General features: G+C 42.8%; 1 long non-coding RNA gene across 1 annotated transcript; it reads right to left on the minus strand.

Annotated features, from left to right (window-relative positions):
- Window positions 1-1,852: 1,852 nt before the first annotated feature.
- LOC121028090 (uncharacterized) lies at window positions 1,853-7,427 on the minus strand. Its single transcript, XR_005789064.1, has 2 exons — window positions 6,971-7,427; window positions 1,853-3,266 (listed from the first exon to the last, which is right to left on the minus strand). It is a non-coding gene; the product is annotated as an uncharacterized LOC121028090 (long non-coding RNA).
- Between the last annotated feature and the right edge of the window lie 3,748 nt (window positions 7,428-11,175).

Raw genomic sequence — 11,175 nt, forward strand, 5'->3', positions numbered from 1 at the left:
ATAGTCTTTGGTGTCTAGCTTCTTTTGCTCGTAAATTTTTTAGGGTTTGTGCTATTTATTTAAGTAATGTCTACACCCAACATGGGGCTCAAACTCATGACCCCAAGATCAAGAGTCGCATGGTCTTCCCGCTGAGTCAGCCGGGCACCCCTAAAGGGGTAAGTTTTTGAAATTCATCCATGTAGTTGCATATATCAGTCATTCCTTCCTCTTCATCACTGAATGGTATTCCATTGTATGAGTAGGTCATTCAAAGCGATGCATGCCGATTGGCCACTCATCACCGAATAGTATTCTATTGTATGACTAGGTCATTTTAATTTATGCATGCCGATGGACCACTTGTGATCAGTCTGAAAATATAAATTGTAAAACACAAGCCAGCCTGTTTATATGAACTATACTTCTTCTCCCAGCGAATTATCAATATTTTGCATTTCTAAGCATTAAAAGGATGTTTAAACTCCATCATCTGGACTGATAGAAAAAGGCAAAATGAGAGAATTTTTTTTAAGGAATGAATTTCATAACTTCCATATTTATACTCAAACTACTAGCTACCCTCAGTGCAAGACAGAGATTTTCTTTCAGGCCTACTTTAATGAATCCACGGGGATTTTAATTAGCACATCAATGACTGCGGGGCTACCACGGGGTGAATTTCGGGGAGGGGAGGGCAGGGCTGGCAAACTTTGGCAGTCCACCTCCCTTGCCCTATTCTTCCTTCTCCGGGCTCTTTACCTCATGCCCACCCCCGGATGACTAGCCCAACTCCAGTCTCGAGTGGCCTTGATCACAGCTGGCTATACCAGATGGAAATGCTTCTAATAAGTTAATTCTAGGGGTTAGATAATGAGGGCTTAAGGGGGTTTTCCCTGCCAGAGGGAATTTCCATTTTTAAAAGGGAACTCTTGGGAAGCAGTGCCCAGCATGTGGAAGGTAATCAATAAATGTTATCTCTATTCCCTTGAAGAACCAAAGTTATGAGACATTAAAATTAGACAGGGGGTAAGAAAGATCTTTCCAGAACCACATGTCATAGCACCTTTGTACTCTACTGACAATGTTGTCTTGGAACTGCTAGCAGCCATCTTGCTGTTGCGTGAGGACAAGTAGAAGAGTGGACAAAGACACAGAGAGGGAGAAATCATCTGACACCTGGGGTCAAACACTTCTTGGACTTCTTTTACTAATGCCCCAGTGATAGCTATGTGAGGTCCCTCGCAAATGGGGAAGAGCAGCATTATGAAATACCTATGCTGCTTCTCTCCCTAGTATTCCATTCCGGTCCTTCCTCCCATTCCGACAGCAGAGAGGCTGTGTGCACGGTGTGTGTACGTGTGTGTATCTGTGTGCGTCTGTGCGTGTGGGCGTGTGTACCCTCAGATACGGCTGCCAACGAAAGAAATGCAGATAGAAAAGATACACTGACTTTCAAAAGAAACTTTTGAAGCCAGACTTGGTAGCGTGAGATAAAGAATTTCTGAGTTTCAAAAGGCTGGAGTAGCAGAATCAAAGCAGGTTCCTTAAAGTTTTTACTGATGTCAACAGATTTGAAAAAGATCGCTTCCCAAAGGAGATACCTTTCAAACTGATGGAGGAGGCGGAAGAAAGCTATTTAGACACCGATGGGTGTTCCAAAGAAGGAACCAGACGGGTGAACTCCCTGAAAAGGCTGCGAAATCTGCGAGCTGCCAATGGCTGCGTCACACTCCGTAGCTGGGACTCACAGCAGAGGCAAGTACGCTTGCCTCTAAGATGGAGTATACTAAGTACTCTAAGTACACTACCTAAGTACACTACCAGGTAAGCTACCCAAAACGTACTGTACCAGAAAGGCTCAGAGACCAAATTAACATGTGCAAATCACATCATTTATTAAATCAATTTAAAATACCCAGCAAGAAACCAAGGGAAAGGGATGGGGTGGTCTAACATATTTAGGAAAGGTGGTGAGCCAGGTGGAGGGAACGATCTTACCATCTGAAGCACGGATTATGCAATGTTCATGGGCACCCCTCTCCCTACCCCAACCACCTTCTCTGCTGATGGTGTGGCTACAGGGACCAAAGACGAGGTTTGAGCAGAGAGGCCCGAGAGACTGAGATGCCTGGGACCAACACAGACACTTGTTTTATAGGATAGACAGAGGGGTATGTAGTCCTGGCCAGAGCGGTGACTCATCGATTAGCCCGATGAGCAGCAGTGGATTTTATCTGGCAGAGGATATTTGGGGCCAGCAGGGGTGCCACGGCTCTGTTTCTTCTCCACAGTGACACCAAACCTCTCATCACTGGCCTACAGGATCCTTCACGATCTAACACAAATTGTACCTTTTTTTTTTTTTTAACAGCTTTAGTGAGATGTAATACACATACCATACAATTCACCCACGTAAGTACAGTTCAGTCACTTTTACTACAGTCACAGAGTTGTGTATACGTTACCACAATCAATTACAGAATTGTGAAGGAGACACTGCATCCCTTAGCCATCACCCCCAATTTTTGTAAACACCACCCGGGACCTAAGCCACCATGAGTCTATTTTCTGCCTCTACAGATTTACCTACTACTCTAGACGTTTCGTGTTAAGTGGAATCATGCAGCAGGTGGTCCTTTGTAACTGGCTTCTTTCACTTAGCGTGATGTTTTCAAGGTACATCTAAGTTCTTGCACGTGTCAGCACTTTATTTCTTTTTATCGCTGAATAATATTCTGTTGTAAGGATGCACCACACGTCGTTTATCCATTCATCAGTTGATGGACGTTTGGGTTGTTTTTGTGTTGGGGCGATTACACAGAATGCTGCTGTGACCGTGTACACATTTTTGTGTGAATATGTGTTTTCATTTCTCTTGGGCAATTCCTAGGAGGGGAATTGCTGGGTCACAGAGAAATTCTATGTTTAACTCTTTGAGGACCTGCCAGACTGTGTTCCAAGGCAGCTGTAGAATTTTACATTCCTTAATAGCAGTGTATATGCCATTTCCAGTTTCTCCATCTTCTCACCAACCCTTGTCTTTTTCAGGATAGCATTTCTAATGTCAGGTGGTTTCTTATTGTAGTTGTGGTTTGCATTTCCCTAATGGATTAACGATGGTGAGCAGTTTTTATTTGCGTTTTGATCGTTCATATAACTTCTTTGGAGAAATGTCTACTCAGATCCTTGGCCCACCTTTTAATTGGGTTGTTTGTCTTTTCAATAGTGAGCTGCAAGAGTTCGATATGTATAGTTTTATTACTCTTCCTTTAGCAGGTTATTATCTGCAAGAAAAAAAAAATTCCTTTTCCTTAGGAATCACTTTCAGAATGGTGTCCTTTAATGCACAAAATTGGGGGTTTTAATGAAGTCCAGGTTAAACTGTGTCTTATTGGTCTTTGTATCCCTAGCACTTAACACAGTGCCTGGCATACAGTAGGTATCAATTTGTATTTGCTGAATGAATGAAAAACTGTAATCAATTCAGTTAATAGGCTATAGCTAAGAGTCTATCACATAATAAAACGAAGGTGGGATATATTAGAACAAAGAGTGCTGGTTATCTTCTGATATTCATACTCCTCTTCTTGGTAACAGAAGCTTAATTCACATTGGGGCACACTGTCATCCAGCGAAAAGACCACACTTCCCACTCTCCCTTGCAGCAGTTGGTCATGTGACTAAGTTCTGACCAATGAGATGAAAGTGAAAATATTATGCAGAACAGCTAATCAATCTTCCCAGCGGGAAGGGACCACATCCTTTTTAGCCTTTCTTTCATCCCGATGCCTGGAACTAGGATGTGATATCTGGAGCCTCTAACAGCCACTTTGCACAATGAGGAAGAAGCAGCAGAAAGCTGAAAGGTCCCCTCACCTCAGACCAAGCAGCTTATACCATCCTTTGACACGAAAAGCGAATATACTTCTAATTTTTCAGCCACTGTTTTTAGAATTTCAAATACTCTGAAACGAATCTAATCCTCACGGATTTATGAGAGCCCGCACGCTTTCCACCACGCCACAAGATTCAAGGCACAAAAATGCCTTTGTCGGTACGGCTGAATTTAGCACACTCTTCTTGTCACCTGTTAATGTTCCTTTGGGCATCCCCCGGACTGTGGTCAACGCCAAAGTTTCTCAGTCTTTTGGAGAGCACTGACTTATTGAAAAAGAGTGGGGTGTGGAATCAGAGAGTCTGAGAGTCAGTCCTGGTCTGTCTCCCAGTAAACCTTGCCGAGCCTCAATTTCTTTGCTCATCTGGGATCTCTTTCAAGAGCTCAGGTCAGAAAGGAGCTAATTTGAGACATCATTGGTTGTTTCGTGGAATCCACAAGAGACATGAGACAACTATGATTTATTAGAACGTGAGCAGGATTATAAATTCCGTGAGGGCAGCTGATGTCTTTATTGTCTAGAAACTGTAAGCATTAAAGCATTCAGAGGCTGAATGAATGAGTAAAGCATGTAAGTTCCATGGCCCCGCACCTCAGAATCAATACGCCCCTGAATGTAACCAAGCCTAAGTATAGACCATTATAGTGAAGTGACCAGTCAGATCTATCTTAGGATCTCCTTAAGCCAGTGACAGGACCACCTCCAAAACCCCTCCCCTCTAGTTATTTGGGGTCCTTGAGCTTTACAATCTAAAAAAAAGGGCCATTATAGTCAAGCATCAAGAATAAATAGCAGGCAATGGATGCAAGTGACAGTCACAATACAGGAAAATAGAAGCAACCTGCATAAAATCTATCTAAATCCCGGGTGCTCAGGGAAGATCAAAATTTCCTCTCCACCCCCCCCCCCCCCCCCGCCCCCGCCCCGACCCGCCTCTTTTGTTTTGCTTCTTCTCTTCTTGGGGAGAGCACAATGGGGTCGGGGTTGTAAATTCTGAGCCCAGGTCCTGCTTTACCTGCTTGGTTAAGGAAAAGAACTCCTCTCACCCCCAGAGCTCTCAGGAGCTAATTACTGAAAATTGCTGTGAGACACTTGGCAAAATATAACATCCCTAGAGTGATTCTAGCAGCTGCCTCAGGAGAGAAGCAGCGTTCTCTCTCCTGACGATTTTTACATTTTTAAAGGATTAGCTGAAGCTCCATGCAAGTCCTCGTGGAAATTCCCTCTGAAGTCAGTGAACAAGCAAGAAACTAGCTTCTCTGACTTCGGATACTCATTTCAAGAAATAGGTACAGGCCTCGAGCCCCGCATATCAAAGAACAGCGTCGCTGTTCTTTAAAAATTTCAGGAAACACGGGGCGCCTGGGTGGCGCAGTCGGTTAAGCGTCCGACTTCAGCCAGGTCACGATCTCGCGGTCCGTGAGTTCGAGCCCCGCGTCGGGCTCTGGGCTGATGGCTCAGAGCCTGGTGCCTGTTTCCGATTCTGTGTCTCCCTCTCTCTCTGCCCCTCGCCCGTTCATGCTCTGTCTCTCTCTGTCCCAAAAATAAATAAACGTTGAAAAAAAATTAAAAAAAAAAAATTTCAGGAAACAGATTTTGCAGAGGAGGCAAATCCAACATGTGTGAAAAGATTTGAAGCCAAAAGCATGAGAAGATAGGGAAAGAAGGAAAGACTATGGCACTCCTTCCCCTGGCAAGGCATTGTCTTTCTTTCTTCCTTCCTTCCTTTCTCTCTCTCTTTTTTAAATTTTTCTTAATGTTTATGTATTTACTTATTAAAAAAAATTTTTTTTATGTTTATTTATTCTTGAGAGAGACAGAGGGTGAGTGGGTTGGGGCAGAGAGAGAGGGAGACACAGAATCTGAAGCAGGCTCCAGGCTCTGAGCTGTCAGTACAGAGCCCCATGCGGGGCTTGAACTCATGAGCTGTGAGATGGTGACCTGAGCCAAAGTCGGACGCTGAACCAGGTGCCCCAATGTTTATTTATTTTTGAGAGAGAGAGAGAGAGAGAGAGAGAGAGAGCTCAAAGGAGGGGCAGAGAGAGAGGGAGATAGGATCTGAAGCAGGCTCCAGGCCCTGACCTGTCAGCCCGGAGGCGGGACTCGAACCCAGGAACCGCGACTCAAGACCTGAGTCGAAATTGGACGCTTAGGCTTAACCGACTGAGCCACCCAGGCGCCCTAGGGCATTTTCTAACCTAGCCAGGGTGCTTGCTCATCCTGGCGGCCTCAGGAGAAACTCTCATCCTCAGCATGAGAATTCCCCAATCCCACCCATCAATTACTTTGCGTTTCTGGTCTTCTGCCGATCTCCATTACGGTAGCAACAAACAAAGTAACGAAGTGCTGACACACGCCCCAACACGGATGAACCTTGCAAACATCATGCCATGTGAATGAAACCAGTACAAGCCACATATTGTGTGATTCCGTTTATATACATAGACTATCTATAGAAATAGGAAGTCGCTTTGTGATTACTCAAGGCTGAGGTGAGGGGGAGGAGACGAGGGACCACGGCCAAAGGACATGAAATAATGAAGTAATGAAGGACATGAAGCAAATAAAAATAATCTAAGACTGACTACGGTGATGGTTGCCCAACTCGGAATATCCACGAGGCACCAAATTGTACACTTTAGATGAACGAGTTGTGTGTGTGAATTATGTATCTCAATAAAGCTGTTAACAAAAAAAAAAAAAAAAAGCAAACAAAAAAAACCCCCACCAGCACAACAAATCCTTTATGGCTAATTGCTTTATGCTTTAGGCAAAAACGTATGTAATTCTTATTGCAACTCCATTCCAGAAAGGACACTCTGGGCACTAGCTGGGCAAATGAATATATTTAACCCATGCATGTTAATAGAGAATTGCCCGGCGGGTACCCCCGGAGGACACGAGGTTTTTAGCTGTTGGTAAGAGTGTGCAATAATAATTACTTTTTAAAAGGTTTCACAGTCAAAGAAATTTGGGGATGACGGAGTTAAACAAAATTAAACGGGATCTTCACTGTTGAAGTGCTCAGAGTTTTAATAGGCAGACGGGCATTGTGAATCTCTAAGAAAGAAACAAGAGCGTGCATGGCTTACCAAGCTGGTTTAATCTCGAGACCTTTCGTCACAGAGCATCGCACAGAGTCAATCTTCTATGACATTATGCTGGTACGTGCTGGAATAAGTCTCTAATCTCGGCAGGAAACTCTGGAAACAAATGTTATCATGCAGAAATTAATATAGGCCTTCACACAGCTGAAATATTTTCAATCACATGTCTGCATCAGTTTCTTAGAATTCGATCGCAAACATTGTTTCTGCTTTCTAAATCGTTTTCATTCCACCTTCAATATTTATGAACACAGCCAGCGTGGTTTAGAGTGAAAATTCACTTCTTTGCTCCATAAGCAACCCTCTGGTATAGTTCCACTCGCTTCTGTGAAACGGAATTTGTCTTCTTTTCCTCCTGAAATAGAAAGGCACTCTGAGAACATACAAAATTCCTCAGTAATCCTTCTGTTCCTGAACCATAGATCAAATCATTCTCTCAGAATCCCACTTCCAGCATTTCTCAGCGAAGATGTATTGGCAGGCTAACTGGGAGAGGTTTCAAATTACTCAGACTTTATTAATTTTACAAAACATGCTTTGAAGTACTGTGAGAATAATTAAAAGTAAACGGCACATTTGAAATTAGTGAGCAAATGTTGGGGGAGGGGGGCGGGGATGGCTCTTTCCTTTCTACCCTGTTGTTCTCCACTTACAGAGCCCGGTAATCCACGTTGCATCCTTCCCCAGTCACTGCTTGGGTTCCACTGCCCAGACTTAGTTAGAAATCACAACTCAAGAGGGAAGGGAAGGACACTAACAATTGCTGAGCATAATGTCTGGATAGACAGAAATGAGAAGAAAGAGCCTTCTAGGCTAAGGGATGTACAAGATGGGGAAACTAGGTGAGTGTGGCATCTATCGGTAGCTCTCTTTGGCAGCTAAAAACAAGCAGCATTTGCATGTACAAAGCTTTTCCAGTGTACAAAGCACGGTCTTGTGCAGTATCTTACTTAACTTTCAAACCAGCCATAAGAGAGCCTCTCTCCCCGGTTTTACAGGTGAGGAAACTGAGGCCCAGAGACGTTACGAAGCCAACCCGAGATTCTCAGAATATTCTGATACAGCCATTTAACGCCGAGGTTTCTGGATTCAAAATGTCTGACTACTTTTTCCACCCATAGTCAACTGGGAGAAGTTAGAAAGGCTTGCTGGGAAGAGACTGTGAAGGTCCCTGGACAATAGATACGTTTATGCTTTACCCTGCAGGCAGTATGATTATTACTTACTATCTTAGTCAGATCCTTCCAGATTCACACTCTGCTTAGGCAAATAGATGAGCCATCTCTGCTTCTCCTAAAAAAAAGTTCTTGAGTGTGTCTAACCCTCAAAATAAGACCAAATAATCACATTAAACATCAAATATCTTACTTGCTGTTTTTTTTAGCCGGTTTTACAGATGTTCACTGTGCAGTTACACCAGGATCTTTTCACAAGAGGTCAATGTCAGTCATTCACAAAGGATACAAATAAACCAATTTCCTAACTCGATGTCTGTACCTATAGCCTTTACACTGGAACAGAAAACAGTATGACGGAAAGTTCTAAGTCCACTTTTATGTACTCATTTATTAATGTCTCCAACACACATTAATTCAGCACCTACTATGTGTGAGGCATCATGCCAGGAGCTGAACTCAATGAGTGAAATGGCAGGTCCTTATCTTTATATAGAGTTTACAGCTAGATACTAAGCATCCAGGCAAACACAGTGCAAAAGGATAAAGGATACAATACAAGGATACGAAGAGAATACAGAGGGATATAGGAGCACATAACCTAGGCCTAGGGTTGGGGAGGTTTCCTGGGGAGGTGGTGTGCGGGATGAAGGAGCTGTGGACTACCATGTGGATTCTAATCCTGGCTTTGGGTTGGACTCACCTAGAGAGTTTTTGAAACTAGTGCTGTCCAGACCCCACCCCAGCACGGTTTGATCTGAAGCTCTACAAGTCAGGGTCAGCAAATTATGTTTATAAACCTCCCAAGGTGACTCTGACGCACAACCAGGTTTGAGAATTGCTGACTTAATTGCTAAGAAGTTTTTCAGAGTGGAAACTTCACCAACTACATGAACCCTCTCTAAATTCAGATTTCAGGGGCGCCTGGGTGGCGCAGTCGGTTAAGCTTCCGACTTCAGCCAGGTCACGATCTCGCGGTCCGTGAGTTCCAGCCCCGCGTCAGGCTCTGGGCTGATGGCTCGGAGCCTGGAGCCTGTTTCCGATTCTGTGTCTCCCTCTCTCTCTGCCCCTCCCCCGTTCATGCTGTGTCTCTCTCTGTCGCAAAAATAAATAAAAAACGTTGAAAAAAAATTAAAAAAAAAAATTCAGATTTCAGTCCTGTGTAAATTTGGAAGTAAATCATCTAAAAATGATTTTTTAGTCACTATAATGTGGCTTTTAGCTTAATTATCTTGGAGTTCAAAAATATGTATGGCTTTAGGGAGATAATAAATCTCCTTTACAAAAAAAGAAAAAAGATGAATCTGAATAGTCTGAATATTGCTGGCTTTTCTTAACAGTTGGGAGAAAACTATCCCTGTGTGTACCAGTATTTTCTTTTTTCTTTTCTTCCTTCCTTCCTTCCTTCCTTCCTTCCTTCCTTCCTTCTCTCCTTCCTTCTTTCCCTCCTTCCCCTCCTTAATGTTAATTTAAAAAGCTATTAGATGGGTCCAAGGAAGGACAGCCGGAAAGTAGTTGACTAGATGCTGGTACAGCAGGTTAGAGGATTATTTTCATAAAGATGAATTGAGCAAAGAGGTAGATCTATTGATGATTATGGAGCCAGATTTCTTGCTACCAGAAAAGGGAATTATAAATATAAGATGGAAGAAGAGGGTTGCCCAACTGGCTCAGCTGGTGGGATGTGTGACTCCAGATCTAGGGGTTGTGAATTCAAGCCCCATGTTAGGCATAGAGATTACTTAAAAATAAAATCTTAAAAAAAAAAAAAAAAAAAAGATGGGGCACCTGGGTGGCTCAGTCAGTTGGGCAGCCGACTTTGGCTCAGGTCATGATCTCGAGGTCCATGAGTTCGAGCCCCACGCCGGGCTCTGTGCTGACAGCTCAGAGCCTGGAGCCTGTTTCAGATTCTATGTCTCCCTCTCTCTGACCCTCCCGTGTTCATGCTCTGTCTCTCCCTGTCTCAAAAATAAATAAAACGTTAAAAAAAAAAAAAGAAGAAGAAGGATAATGAACACTATGGTATTGAGTTTGAACTCAAGTGGAGGTACTATTGTGAACTCGTTTATATACATAGAAATGGAGACACCTATATATACCTGTAGATATACCTGTAGATATATACCCGCCTCTCTCTACAAGATACATAGCTGAAAGAAAAATGAATATAGATACACCTATGTTCTATCATAGTTCTGTACTGAGAGATCCCGGAGGCATCAGTAGCCCCTATCAGTAAGCATACCTAACAGATCTTGATTTCTAAAGACCGTTTTTCATAAACAGTTAGAAGAGGTCTTAGAAAAAATGACTGATTTCAGGGCTGGGGCAGCAAACTTACAAGATGAACATGAAGAATAATTTAATGTCAGGAAGTAACGAAGTACTCAAAAAACAAGAGGAGTACGTCAAAAAAGACTTGGAAGTCAGTTTGAAGGGCCAACCACTAGGTGAATCTGGAACAATTTGAACATCAAAGTCAATAGTTATACTGGGGCGCCTGGGTGGCTCAGTCAGTTAGCATCTGACTCTTGGTTTCTGCTCAGGTCATGAACTCATGGTTCATGGGTTCGAGCCCCACATCGGATTCTGCACCGGCAGTGTGGAACCTGCTTGGGATTCTCTCTCTCTCCCTCTCTCTCTGCCCCTCCCCCACATGCACTGTCTCTGCCACTCTCAACATAAATAAGTAAACTTTAAAAAATAAAAATAAAAATAAATAAATAGTTACAAGACCCGATTATAATCCATCGAATAAATATCCTGGAGTCTATACAGATTTAAACAAACATATGAATAAATAAACAGGGAGAAGAAAAGGCTCTTTCATAGCAGAATGCCAACTATTAAATGTAGAAGAAATAAAAAAAAAATAGAAAATCACCTTTAGGCAACACTCTTATTTTTTTTAATTTAAAAAAAATATTTATTTATTTTTGAGAGACAGAGAGAGAGACAGAGCATGAGCAGGAAGCAACACTCTTAGTAATAATTAATTCAGACGAGAAATGTCAA

The sequence above is a fragment of the Herpailurus yagouaroundi genome, unplaced genomic scaffold (assembly GCF_014898765.1).
Source record: "Herpailurus yagouaroundi ecotype Mexico unplaced genomic scaffold, PumYag 100, whole genome shotgun sequence".
In the NCBI taxonomy this organism is placed as follows: Eukaryota; Metazoa; Chordata; class Mammalia; order Carnivora; family Felidae; genus Herpailurus; species Herpailurus yagouaroundi.